Source organism: Macrobrachium rosenbergii, chromosome 41, assembly GCF_040412425.1.
Source record: "Macrobrachium rosenbergii isolate ZJJX-2024 chromosome 41, ASM4041242v1, whole genome shotgun sequence".
Taxonomy (NCBI): domain Eukaryota; kingdom Metazoa; phylum Arthropoda; class Malacostraca; order Decapoda; family Palaemonidae; genus Macrobrachium; species Macrobrachium rosenbergii.
This window is the reverse complement of record NC_089781.1, coordinates 57809453-57824967: the sequence shown is the minus strand read 5'-3', so window position 1 is coordinate 57824967 and position 15515 is coordinate 57809453.

Sequence of the window (15515 nt, the reverse complement as noted above, 5' to 3'; positions counted from 1 at the left end):
TGGTACAATATTGTTTGAAGATTATACAAGTCCAAATATTTGTGATGAATATTAAATATAAGTCATCAACAGGCACTTTAGTGAATAAAGATGTCACATCAAAACTGGTTAATCTGTCAGTACTACATAGTTCTAAAAATATGGGAAAGTCTAGTACTAGAAATCAACAAAAATTTGAATACAAATTTGAATTAGAAAATGTTGAATAGGTGATAGTAATTTAACTAGAATATATTTAGAAAGTTTATAAAACAAAATAGAACCTGATGAGCAATTATAACAGGGCGAAATGGGAAAATTGTTTTTATGGGAATAATCCATTTTCTTTCGATCCACGTGATATCCCCTTCCCACTATGATGTTTAGACTCAAAGAATTCCTGTAAATATTAGACAAAAGACATTAGCCATCCCAAATATTTGTTCATAGAATATTTATTCTGTATACAAAGGGATTCATTATTTTAGCAGGCGAAACATGTTATTACCTAAGTCATCCAGCAATTCATCTTTCTCCTGATCTGTCAGTTCTAGTGTAAATATAATTTTAGTTAAGGAGAACCTAGATATTTGAGTTTATAACATAAGCTGATCCTCATTTCTTTTATGAATCCTCATGATCCACGTGCTGTTCCCCTTACGATATCCCTGTTATAAAGACATTGTAGCATATATATATATATCTATATATATATTTATAGGCGCATGTTATATATATATATGTGTGTGTGTGTGTGTATAATTAGTTGTGTGTTTATATATATATATATATATATATATATATATATATATATATATATATATATATATATATATATATATATATATATATATATATATATATATATATATATATATATATATATGCACACACACACACACATGCATGTATATATGCTACACAGCGAGAGTAGAAATTTCATTGCATACTTTTCTCTACAAAGTCGAGAAGTCCTATCTATTGGTAGCCTGACAGTGACCACATCAAAAGGCTACTGGTAATGTGCATTTGTACATACACACACGTCTCCATCTCCTCTCTCTCTCTCTCTCTCTCTCTCTCTCTCTCAGGTCTCTCAGTCTACAGCAAAACAAGCTTTACCCAAAATAATTTATTTTACAATAATCCAACATAACTGGTTGCAAGAAACAGGGATGAAATAAAATGGAATACTAATGTTCACCCACCGATGAAACATATTAAAGTCCATTGTATTCTATTAATTATTATTCTTTCTAACTAGTTACTCCACGATAGGTCAAAATAAGTTAAAGTCTGGTACATTCCCAATGAGTACATCTCTATCATCTTTCTCAGCGAAACATCTGAAAAAATAAAATAAAACCCTTGTTAAACAAATGCACAAAAATAAAGGTATTTTTACACACAATGTAAAAATGGTCAAATTCAATGAGATATATGTTAAATGAAAAGAACAATCTACAATTTGGGAAATCTAAATTATTTTCCTACCCCCAAACAGCAATGTTCACAGTTCTTATTCAACAGGTCTCGAAGCACAGAGCCTTCACCGAAGACCTCTAATAATATTCAGTGTTGATCTTTGAATGACAAGTTGTTTGACAACTGATTCCTTCACACCCTGGGACTCTGCCCAAAAGAAATACACCTATGAACTAATTTACTGGAACCTGGACATTTCCGGCGACTGCACTCACAAAGTCTTGTTGTGAGGCAGGGATGTTCTCACGTCTCGAGAATACCTGATGCATTTAACATGCATACAATTCTCTAATTAGGATGTACATCAGACAACAGCTAAACATCCTCTCAAGGTTCTTCCCAATGCTTTTAGCTACACTTATTAATAAAAAATCTACTGTGTATTGTAATTCATTAAATACTTGCAACCTATGAGTTTTTTAGATGCTTGTCCAACACAAAGAAGTGCTGCCCAAAGCACTAGGGAGATAGCAATAATTAATTGCCAGATTCGTGCAATAAATGGACAGCCACATCCTTGGCAGGCTGATCTTCAGGTGATGGTTTACTCAACCGATGTTTTCGTACATGAGAAATACCCCACTTCACGAAGAGTATGACGACAAAAACCCCGATCACTGATAAAGTAGCAATGAGGAGGTACTGATCTGGCACGGGGAAAGGTTTGTCTTCTGGCATTGTAGGAAGTGGTGGAATTGTGGTGATCACTCCCCTTAAAAGTGGCACCGGAACAACTTAATGTTCCCCATGAAGATGCCACATGAAAATACAAGTAGTAGAGATGAAGACACTCTTGCCCAGGACTCGAAACTTCGGCATAACCAGTCTACATGCTGCATTGAAGAGGCAGGATCCTCGTAGAAGAAATGTATTCGATGAATTATGGCACCAGATGGAGATCTCCATCCCTTGCAGAACACTGTGTTGAGAGTCTTCGTAGAGGCCACCTTGTAATCATGTTGGAATGTTCGAAAGTCACAGTCAGAAGAGTTTGGTTATGTACTAACATCTCACATCCTAACCAGTCAGCATTTATGAGCGTAAAGATACTACTGTCACAAATATATCTATCATGAACTAAAATTAATCCTGACATATAGTGAACAGCCAAGGATTGAAACTGGTCCCCCAAAAGGTACATAGTTTCCTCATTATCCCATACTATTACTGAAACATTAAAACCATTAGGAAAAGGTCGTATGATATAGCTATGAAACGATTTCAAGTTACTAACTCGAATTTCCACAAGCAACCCCTATCAGACACTTTTAAAATTCCATAATAACGATACAAATTCTCCCCAGTAAAAATTACCTGTGAACCCTATAGATATGTTGCATTCATCAAAGTCAATTCTAAAGACCCCAGAGGTAAAATATCTCAAAAAATTCGCCCTTTAGAAGCAGCAACCACTGCCTTAACCTGTATTTGAGTTTCCGATGATATGGATTCCGCTTCTTTCTCAATATTCAACAAGGTAGTTTAAAAAGAAGACAAAACTATCACATGTACTGTAAGTCTCCCCCCATCCTATCAACTGTGACCAATAACCCATTTAAAGACGTCCTTAATGTCTCAAAACCCTCTTGTAATTTCTCATTACTATCTCATAAAGTCATCAAAGATTTTACTTTGGCTAGCTAATTCTGCCAATACCTATTCAGTTTTCACCAAATTAGCAATTGACATACTAGCAAGCATTCCTATGACCATAATGGCTCCAATTTGGAAGCCATGTTAAAGTCTTCTTAATCTTATGTTGGACCCTAACAGCTGTAGCATTAAGTTCAGTTAACCAACCCCACAATGGATCAGACAGATTTTGTCCGGTATTCATCTCACCCAATAAATTCCTAAGCAACTGAACTTTATATCCTCAAACTCTATACTCAAAGTTATTGCGTCAGATGACAACCACACATCATAGTCTTCTTCTATGATAACACTTGGGCCTAACATCACTACGGAATTAACCCATGCCTTGACCTATATGTTACCAGATCCCAAAACAGGAAAAAACAAACAAAGATGAGAAACCCATGGATCTATAAAACTCTACTGTATTTTGCACCTAATTTAACTAAGTTTTCCCCTCTCAGATATTATTGCAACACACACACACACAAAACTACTCCAAACTACTGCACTTACGCAGAAAAGAAAAGGAAAAACAACAGCAAAAAAAAAAAACTGAATTCGGACTATTAAAGATTTGTATAGCTCTACGGACAGACATACTCCTCAGTAAAAAAAAAAAAACTACAAATCACAAGCCTTTGAAACCCATTAAAAAACAAAGGAGAGAGAAAAAATGATCAGAAACAACAGTATATCACAGGAATTAACTCACAAGATTACCATTAACCTGTTTTTAATTTTAGATATATGTGTCAACCAAGACACTTATTTTCATCCTGAACAACAAATCTATTCCCCTTTACTTCTACAACACAAAAAAAAGGACACTCAAATTTAGGACCTAGTTTATAATTCAACTGATTCCTAACATTTATTTTCGCAAAAACCCAATCCCTGACAGCAACTTTAACTCTATCTGGCTCTGAATTGCTCCTGTCAACCATATCCTGAGTTTTCAATTCAAGATTCTTAGTAAGACGCGCATAACTCGCCTTAGCAGTAGAGATCAGATATTTAACTGTATCATCACGTGGTGGAATAGGTAGTAAATCAAATGTGCCCTGCACTGGGTAGCCAAATAGTGCTTCATTGAGAGACATTCCAAAGGTATCACTAACCATAGAATTGATGCTATACTGGACCTGTGGAATATATCGATCGCAGTTCACATCATTGCCCTCTACAGTATTTCTGAGAGCCTCAATTACCTTCCTGTTTGCCCGTTCACATAGCCTATTAGCTACTGGTCTATAGGGAACAATAGTGACTTTCCGAATGCCCATTACATCCGCAAGACATTCTAGCATTATGTTCACAAATTCTCTCCCATTATCTGTAATTAGCACCTCAGGAACCCCATAACGACAAATATATCCATTAAAGAATGCAACTGCCACCTCCTCCGCTGTTTTATGCTTCAAGGGAAAACTCTCTACAAAGCTAGTTAATTCATCCACAACCACCAACAGGTGCCTATGACCATAACTAGATTCACAGAAATTGGACAACAGGTCCATATGGACCCTAGAAAATGGTCTACTGGGAATAGAAATGAACCCAATTTACAAGAAATGACCCTCAGCTTACATACATTACAAAATGAACAACCTCTCACAGTCTTCCACTGATGAGCATATTCTTCCAAAAGAATTGCCCCCATATTTTGATACATCTTCTCAATACCCAAATGAGAACTGCCAGACCTACAATGACCAATATCCAGAACCATAGGCACTAAACTCCTAGGGACAACTGTTTGCGTCATATCACCCTTACCCTCACTGTTTCTCAGTCTGTATCTAATCTTCTTAACTAACAAATTGCCCTCTAATTCAAGACCTGCAACAGACAACTTATAATCCTTCCTAATTCCCCTCTAAGAAACACTTTTGCATCTGCCAAAATCTCATCCTCATCCTGTTTAGATTCTACTAAACTAATATCTCAGTCTATGTAACCTCCAGATACATAACATACATGATAACCATCCTAATCAGAAAATCTTCTACTAAGAGCATCTGCTACAACATTATGTCTACCCTCTATATACCAAAGCTTGGCATCGAAATCACTGATTGTCAAATGCCACCTAGCTCTTTTAGGGGGAAAGATCCGGCTTATTGAAAAGATCCAACAGTGGCTTATGATCTGTAAGAATGTCTACTTGATTGCCCATCATTAACATCTTAAAATGAACCAAACTAGACACTACGACAAAGACCTCTTTGTCCACTACCGTTCATTACTACCCCATGTTTTAAACTTCTTACTGTAATATGCGATCAGATGGAGTCTTCCATCGAGCTTCTGCATAAGGCAGGCCCCTTATGCCATCATGACTGGCATCTGTCACCAAAGTGAAAGGACGTTCAAAATCAGGAAACTTCAACACTGGGTGATTAACTAAAGCATCCTTAATATTCTGAAAGGCTGACTGCTGCCCATAACCCCATACAAACTGCACATCGTCCGTCGGGACATCTGTCAAGGAGATGCTAAAGTAGAAAAACCCTTCCCACATCTACGATAAAATCCAGCCATGTCCAAGAAAGACCGAATGTTTCTTATTCTTGGGAGTAGGAAAATCTACAATTGCTCTGATTTTATCCTCATTCACTCTAACACCCTCTTTAGAAATGACATGACCCAAATATACTATATGCTTCTTCAGAAAACTACACTTAGCCAATTTTATTTTTAAACCAGCTAATCTAAGCCTCCTAAAAACTTCAGTGGCAACTAAGATGTCATCCATATATACATAAATGGATTTCCCTAACAAGCCATCCAAAACTGTATTCACAAGTATAGTAAATGTCATAGGGCTACCTGATAAACCAAACTGTATCCATGTGAACTCATAATGTCCCTTTGGCAAAGAAAGTGCCGTAAACTTGGGACTCTCCTCACTAAGCGTTACTTGCAAGTACCCTTGCAGCAGATCAATTGAAGAATAAATATTCTTGCTCCCAATCCCAACAAATAAATCTGGAAAACACACCACAGGGTAACGATCAGGAATGGTTTTCTTGTTCAACTTCCTAAAGTCCACACAAACCCAGACTGAACCATTCTTCTTAGGCACTGCTAACACCATAAAATTAAAAGGCTCGGAAATGGGCCTAACAAGGCCTTCCTCCTCCCACTTATTAACCTCTTGCTCTACCTGTTCTCTAATCTTAAAAGGAATCCAATATGAAGGGACAAAAATAAGATTAGTCTTATCCTCTAAATGAACCTTGTGTTCTAACATATTTGTTAATCCTAACTTATCCTCTTTAAGTGCAACTATGTCTGCAAACTCAGCCAGAACATCTTTCACACCCTCAGTATATTCTTTAGATTAGCATTGGCTAAATGATCCCTAACAACCTGCCTCCTAGGTTGTAAATCTGCTTCTGAAAATTCACACATGTCCCCGACAATAGCAACTGAATTATCTTCATCAGCCCAGTCAACAAAATCGACCACATAAGTACCCTTCTGGTAGTTCCGAACTGAATCATTAAAGTTTAGCAACTCCACCTAAGTATAGAAACCGTAACACTATCCCCTTCAGCTTTTCACTACACTCATCCACACACACCTCTCTGGGTTTTTGCACACCTTTCACTCGAATTTTCACAAAAGAAAACCCCCTTATAACACTTCCTGCCCACAGAAACATGTTCAGAATCCACCTGCAAATCCTCATGTGCACCCGATCCATTATCATCATCCACTCTACTTATATCTATTCCCTCGTAAGGTACAAAAACATCAGGTACTCCAACAGTTATAATGCATACCCCTGTATGAACAGAAATTTTGTGTCGCCAACATGGTGGGTGACCTAGCAACAATGTATTCCCCAAAGCAGCCCCTCATATAACCAAAAATGGTTCTGTAAAAGTTCTACCCCCAAAAGATAAACACTCAGTTAAGTAGCCCAAAACCCATAACCTATTTGCTTGCACATCACATGCTGTCTCTTTAGCAGGCCTCAAAGAATGATCGGAAAACATCGATCGGAACAACTCATAATTCATCAAATTACCCATACACAGACGCTTTTATCACTGGCTTTGGCTCTAAGGGCTCACCCAGAAGTCCTATATCACAAGAAACAACCCCTTTTATCTCTTCCCTTTCTGCTGGTCGGTCCTCTAAAAATTTTGTCGGGCCCTAGAGGCTCCCAAAAAAACCCCTCGAGGAGTTCTCCTACCTGCCAGACCAGCGCTCTGAGACGTGCTTATAGACTCATTCTGTGTAAGAAGCGGGCAAAACCGCCAACCGTGATATGCAGACTTGCAAGCTCCACAATATTTCACCCTAAAAACTTCTTAGTATGGCCCTGCCTATTGCAATTATAACAACGCCCCTGAGATCCTGAACTCACAGAAGACTTATCATCCTTTGTCTTGACACATAACCTCACAATTGTGGAATCAGAATTACTCTGTGTATGATGCTTCATAATAGCCCTGGAAAATTTCGGCATCACTTCCAAAAAGGAGCTATCTACTGTAGGGCATTTCAACAAGTGCTTACGAATTTGAGAGAACAATAAAGTTTCATCCGACCCCCTTTCTCTCCTTGTCAAAACTATTTATGATAGCATCAGGAACGACATTCAGGATCCACGCATATTGCAATAGTTTCTCAAGATTCTCAATCGTAATAGAGTCTATTTGCCCAGCTTACCTTTTTCTACAAAGTCAAGAAGACCGTACCGTTGGTAACTTGATAGTGACCGCATCAAAAGGCTACTGGTAACGCTTACCTTTTTTTCTACAAAGTCAAGAAGACTGAACCATTGGTAACTTGATAGTACCATTCATACATACATACACATGCATTCTCTCTCTCTCTCTCTCTCTCTCTCTCTCTCTCTCTCTCTCTCTCAGGTCTACAGCAAAACAAGCTTTACCCAAAATAATTTATTTTACAATAATCTAACATAACTGGATTGCAAGAAACAAGAGATGAAATAAAATGGAATACTAATGTTCACCCACCGATCAAACATTAAGGTCCATAATATTCAGCTAATTATTCTTTTTAACTAGTTACTCCACAATAGGTCAAAATAAATCAAAGTCCAGTACATTCCTAATAAGTACATCTTTAACCTTTTTCTCAGCGAAACATCTGAAGAAGTCAACTAAAGCCCTTGTTAAACAAATGCATAAAAATAAAGGTATGGGAATTCCTCCCATGTTACTTATAAAGTACACACAATGTAAAAATGGTCAAATTCAAGTTAGATACATGTTAAATGAAAAGAACAATCTCCAGATTGGGAAATCTAAAATATTTTCCTGCCTCCAAACAGCGATGTACACAATTCTTAATCGACAGGTCTCGAAACGCAGAGTCTTCACCAAACACTTCTAATAATATTCAGTGTTGATTTTCGAATGACAAGTTGTTTGATAACTAATCCTTTCACATCCTGGGACTCCACCCAAAAGAAACACACCTATGAACTAATTTACGAAACCTGGACATTTCCAACAAACGCACTCACAAGTCTTGTTGCAAGGCAGGGATGTTCTCACGTCTTGAGAACACCTGATACATTTAACACATATACAATTCTCTAATTAGGATGTGCATCAGACAACAGCTAAACATTCTCTCAGGGTTCTTCCCAATGCCTTTAGCCACACTTATTAATCAAAAATCTACTGTGTATTGTAATTCATAAAATACACACATCACACACACAATGAACTTATATATATATATATATATATATATATATATATATATATATATATATATATATATATATATATATATATATATATATAAATATATAAGTTTCACATCAGGATCGAACCCAGGTCTTTCAATTGAAAGGCAAGGGCGCTGCCCACTAGGCCAAACAAGTCTAAAGAAGTTGGAACCTGAGAGCAACTGCATCCAGGAATTACCTGGGCAAGGTAACTGCTTACATACCAGAGAGTTTTCCCCAACTTCCCGACTCAGCAATAACCCAATTGACAACATTTCATTCGAATTATCCCTTCTGAGTGAATAAGATAGAAATAATCAACACACAATCACGTGTGGAACAGAAATAAATTTCTGACTCACATCAGGATCAAACCCAGGTCTTTCAATTGAAAGACAAGGGCGATGCCCACTAGGCCATACAAGTCTAAAAGACCTTGGGAACAGTTGCTCCCAGGTTCCAACTTCTGTAACTGAATGATAATCATAAGACTTTTCTGAGAGCAGTTAACCCCTTCTGCATTTAACATAATTCCGTTATCATTAATGTCAGCACAGAAGTTTGTAAACTTGATTTCATTGAATAAGACATCCGAGAGGAATAGAGTAAGACTAGGAGTAATTTGATGCAAGTGATTTGCTGAGGCAGACATGCTCACCCAATTAAAGGTGTAATGCGTACTTGCTGGGGAAGCTATACTGCAAGAATATACACACGGCATGATTGCACTTGCATATCTCATACAAAACCAGTCTACTCACCTCAAATTAGAATAAAATGAACAACCAAAGAGCACTGACAATTGGTTTGTCAGGTAAACTAGATCCTCCAGATTTGGAGTTTCCCTATTCCTCGTCTAATAACAACCCCCCCTCCCTTGGATCTTAATCCTCTTTTCTTGGAAACAGTGATTCTCACTCTCTCTCCCTCTCTCACAGGACCCTGATGTTGGGATTAGTGGATTAATGGCCGCTGGCATAGCCAGAGGACATCATTAATGAGGAGAAAGTTGGTGTGAGGACTGACTGGACCTTCCAGGGCTTGGTGCCAGAAATTAAGGTGCGACGCCACATGGTTACCACATGGCTCCCAACTCCCAACATGCATCTGTGACCCGTGGGTAAGACCCCATAAAAGGGAGCCGCTGACCTCGCCCGACAGAGACTGACTAGAGATTCCGAGAGAACCAAACAAGAGGCTGACTGCCTCCTTCCTTTGGGACCTTTTACCCCTTGACCTAGTGTCTACCAGTCATAGCTTTGCCTCATCCACCCCCTAAGGCCCATAGTCTGTCATCAGTGGCCCATGGAGATGTCCTTGAGGACAAGGTAATGGGAGACGTTGGGATTGCAGGTCACCTTTCCATCTTCAATTACTAATTTTCATCATACCTTCCTCTTCCATACCTGGAGTGATATTAGTGACCTGTTTGTTGATTATTCATTTGCACTGATGAAGTGTTATTATTGTGCTTTTATTTGAGGATCTTTTGTGAATATTTATGAGAGAGGAATACCCTGCCTTCAGCAGAATCTCCTCAGTGCCAAGATCCCTTCATCAGGTGACCTCTTGACTGTATCATTGCAGATCAAGCCTGATGCTGTGAACCAACTCTGCCCTGATTGCATGCTCTCATTGCACCCATTAAGACAGGCGTGGTCTTGTAGAATCTTACGGCATCAAGTGCCAAGAAAGCCCTCTAAGTAGTGCAGACTCAAGTTCTGCTTGTTTTGTCCCCTTTTACAGTAATTATTATAATGTGTTTTCTCAAGTATCACCCATTACCGTATTAGGACCCTAGCGGCCCTCCACATCCTTGAAGTAATTGTCAATACATTCTTGTCACTATCTTGAGATTTTCTCTTATAATTACCTGTACAATTCATTGACTGAATGATATTGCTGTATGTGGAAGCATGGTCAGATGGGGCTTCCCCACTCCTTGTGCCAATGAACTCAAGACCCAGCATTCACATGCAGTGACGTATATATATGTGTGTGTGTGTGTGTGCACGTGTGTGTGTGTGTGTGGCTATATTACACTTATGTCTGTGCAGGTGTGCATGTCCACCCCAATTACCCATGGTCCCACTGAAACATTCTGCCAAAGAAATGAACCATCTCTATTAAAATAAAAAATCACTCAGATCATCAAAACTCAGAAACTCATCATATAAATGTTAGACAATTGGAAGGGACACTAATTAACATAATCAGGGCTGTAAAAGTTAGTAATTTTCTAAGTTCTACTCACTCTCCAGCGAATGGGAATTCCAATTTCCTGCGTGTCCAACACGCACTTCTAGTCTGGTTTATCACAGAGGAGTGAGTAATCTATCACAAGACTCTTTGCACCGAGCGATTTCATAATGAACAAACAGATTCAAGTTTCTGTTTCACGCACAGAAATCCGATTAGAACAAGACCAGACAATTCCATGGAAACTTCCATCTTTGGATACGTGTCAAAGTATCTGGGTGCTCTCCGAACAATGTTCAGGTCACCAACAATCAATTGCTGAATCCCAACGGTGACTGTACGCTGAGCGCTGAATTAACAAACACATCCTCACTTGCGAGATTTGTTAAACATTGCAAAAGTCTGCATGTCACAAATACTTCTGAACTCAATAATATATATATATATATATATATATATATATATATATATATATATATATATATATATATATATATATATATATATATATATATATATATATATATATATATATATATATATATATATACTTACAAGTATTGGTGCAATTGCAATTCTTACCTGGAACCAATACAGCATAATACAAAAAACAAAGATTATCTAAGTGAGAATTCAGTAAGGGAAGGTCTCAGGAGAGAAATTCCTGGTCTGAATTAGTTACATGTGTTTACAGAAATCAGAAGAATTAATCATGGGGAGCAGTGTATGTTGGCTTCTGGCAATTTCAGGTTAAAATAAACAATAGACAAATTTAAGAGTGCCACTCGATTAATAATGTGGACAGACAAAATCAGCTAGAAGGCTTGATTGGTAGACATAGGGGCGCAGAAGGATACAGATGTTTTACAGCATTTACACACCCCTTCTGTAATGTATGGAGGAGGAACACGATCACTGGTTGAACCGAAACACATTCTAATCATTACATGAAATGCTGAAGGCTCAGGGAATAACGTCGGGATATGTTCATTTAAGTTATCGACAAATTTCAGCATCTTGCACAATGCAAGGAAAAAAGGGACAAGGAAATGAGATAAGAGTAATAAATAAATGACTGAACACTCTCCACCACGCAGTACCTCTATTCCTTTAGTGAAGTTCCCTGATTGTAGGATAAAATGGGTCTCAGACGAGTGGGATCTTCTGCATGTGGCACTTCAAGTAGCACAAGGATGTTAAGGTGCAAGGCCTGACAAAGAGATCGAGTTAGAGCTCAGAGGTCTTGCTCAGTGGCATGTTATTGGGTCAGCCTACTGGCTGAGTCCTGACACTGGTGTCAGCCCTTATCTGACCTAGTTTTCTCACCGGCTTTCATAGTTCCAAGGAATTCAGGTGTCTTGGCTGAGGAGGGCAATTCCTGTTACTCCTGCTTCTGGCATTTTCATGTTTCAGCCTGGGAACATAGATCCTGTGTGGGAAAAAGAGGGATTGGCCAAAGAACGAGTGTCTTGGGAAAACAGCTTAAGTTAAGCTCTTTGCAGAGGCTTAGTGAGGGAGAGTGCAGACCATAACTCAATTAATGGACAAAACTTAATTAACAGGAAGTGCCTTAAGGCTGCTCCCTCATCTGGGTATTATTTCCTGAGTTTGAGCATGAAGGGATGCCAAGAAGTGAATACTTGAAGTTATATATATATATATATATATATATATATATATATATATATATATATATATATATATATATATATATATATATATATATATATATATATATACATACATATATATATATATATATATATATATATATATATATATATATATATATATATATATATATATATGTGTGTGTGTGTGTGTGTGTGTGTGTGTATATATGTGTGTGTATATATATATATACACACACACTCACACACACATATATATATATATATATATATATATGTATGTATATATATATATATATATATATATACATACAGATATATATAAATATTTATATATTTATATATATGTATATGTGAGTATTTACTTATGGTTGTGTATGTGCGTATATTGTCATAAACGTAAAAGCTTGTGAGCACATGTACATTGTTATCTGTCTGCAATTCGTGCAACCCCTTTCGGTATTCCAGAAGTGAGATTTGCTTCTATTTTAAAATACTTAATCTCTAGTATAAAGACTGTACTTAGAACTCTTGAGCTTTTGCGTCCCGCTAGGCGTCTGACAGAGAAAGATCCGAAATGAAATATCTGCTGCAAATGAGGCCGATTAGCCCCTCGCAGCAATTGAGCTATTTCCAGCGAGCCATTGGGAATCGCCTGACACAATTCATTATATGCTCGGGAGCTACTTAACGTCACCTCAGATCAGCTCTTGAGGTCTGAAACGCCATCAAGGAACAAATAAATATTCATGAAACCAGACAGTGAATACACGACTTGAATATTATGTTCAGGAAGGACGAAAGCAAATAGGGACAGTCACATTTGCATCCGAATGGCTTTATGTTGATGTCCCTGATTATAGGTTCCGATGATTTGCTTTTCTCTCTCTCTCTCTCTCTCTCTCTCTCTCTCTCTCTCTCTCTCTCTCTGTCTTTATCTCTCCATCTATCTATCTGTTTCTTCTACTTATTTTGCTCCATCATCACCATCTTCTCATCTATATAATTACTCTTAAAACGCTATAATAACTACTTGAGAACTTATTGCTAATGCGGTACCTAATATTAAACTTTTTTTTTTTTTTGTTACAAATCTGGGAACAAAGGATATACTCTCCTGCATGATTTATAGTAATCAGTTGCATTGTTAACTTCATCGTCGACAGTACAGACCGTGGCCAACAATCGTTGGCCATTACTCACCCTTTGTACATCAAATTATTTATAGTTTCAATTGCAAAGCATAATTTACAGCGAAGAATGACAAAGATTGTTAACACGTGTATTACACTGAATTTGCAATGAGAGAGAGAGAGAGAGAGAGAGAGAGAGAGAGAGAGAGAGAGAGAGCGGTTGTAACGGAATATGGAAAAATAATTTACCGCAATTAGCAATTGTCGAAGCGCATTATTATTATAGCCAACCCATCTAAATTATATCTCCTGAGGGGTGAGTGCACTTCACTGCTCCTGACCCCTCCTAGTCAGGAATTACCTGCCACCCCGCCAGCCCTCTGCCAGACCACCAGGCCATCCAATAACATCCCTCCCACCCCTAACCCCACCCCACCCCCTCATCCCAATCTCCCCAGCCACCGACACCCCAAAGGTAATCCAGAGTTTCCTCCGTCCAATTTTCTGCATGCACATAACACTTCCATACCAATCACTATATTTAGATTTCCTTCTGCACTTCATGTGTTCCTCTGTCGTTATTATCTCTTCCTCACTTCCTTTCTCATTCTTACTAACAATCACATATCACCATTCATCAACGAAGCCCACCTACATATGACTGCAACTCTCATTCTCCGGTGATACATGCATTTCTCTCTCTCTCTCTCTCTCTCTCTCTCTCTTATGTATATGTCTCTCTTTCTCTGCCTCTCTCTCCTTTGAAATAAGCATTGTTCCAAAATTTTTTCTCTCTCTCTCTCTCTCTCTCTCGTTAACCCCTACACTTCATAAAACATCTTCCATTGAATTCGCTGGAACTGCGGCGAGTTTTTTCTTTTTGTATTTAGTTTTAAGGACTTGGAACGTTATTTTCATATATCACAGTTAATTCGAAGATATCCACTAGACATGATTCTTAATGTACATGGTCTTTTAAAGCAATGCTCACGTGTAAAATGTTAAAAGAATTTTCAGCGCTCGAAAATGTTTCTATTCAGTAATAACTATTTTCCTAGTCGGTTTTAATTTCAAATAAATTTTTGACCATAAATTTATTGACCTGAGGCGAATAAAATATCAACATTAATCAAGTCTGTTGATTGAAACTTGTTGGCTGACAAGTTCCATATAAATGAAGTCTTTATCCTTTGGTGCGTAAATTGCGCATTCATGCTGTTCGCCGTGCACAGAAAGAGGGCTTGTTTTCCTACAAAAACTTTTCTCCTCTCGAAGAAGGGTCTGTCTTCCACTGTAGTAAGGCTTCCAGGCTAGAAAATGGCATTTTGCTTTCTTTGGTTTCAGACTAGCAAAAGATGTTTTGTTTTTTGGTTCCAGACTACGAATGGCATTTTGTTTTCTCTGGTCTGAGGCTACAAAAAGACTTTTTAGCCTTTTTTTCAGGCTTTAAAGTGACTTTTTGCGCTCTTTATTTCCAGGCTAATAAAGAATATTTTGTTTTCTTCAGTTCCTGACTAGAAAATGCCATTTCGATTTCTTTGGTTTCAAGCTAGTAAACGGCGTTTTTTTTTTTCGGTTCCCGAGTAGAAACAAAAGATTTAGCTTTCTTTGGTATCTGGCTAGATTGAAATTTTGCTTTCTTTTGGTACTAGGCTAGAAAACAATGTTGTCTGAAGGCTACAGAAAGGCATTTTGTTTTCTTTGGTTCCAGGCAATAAAGTGGCATTTTGC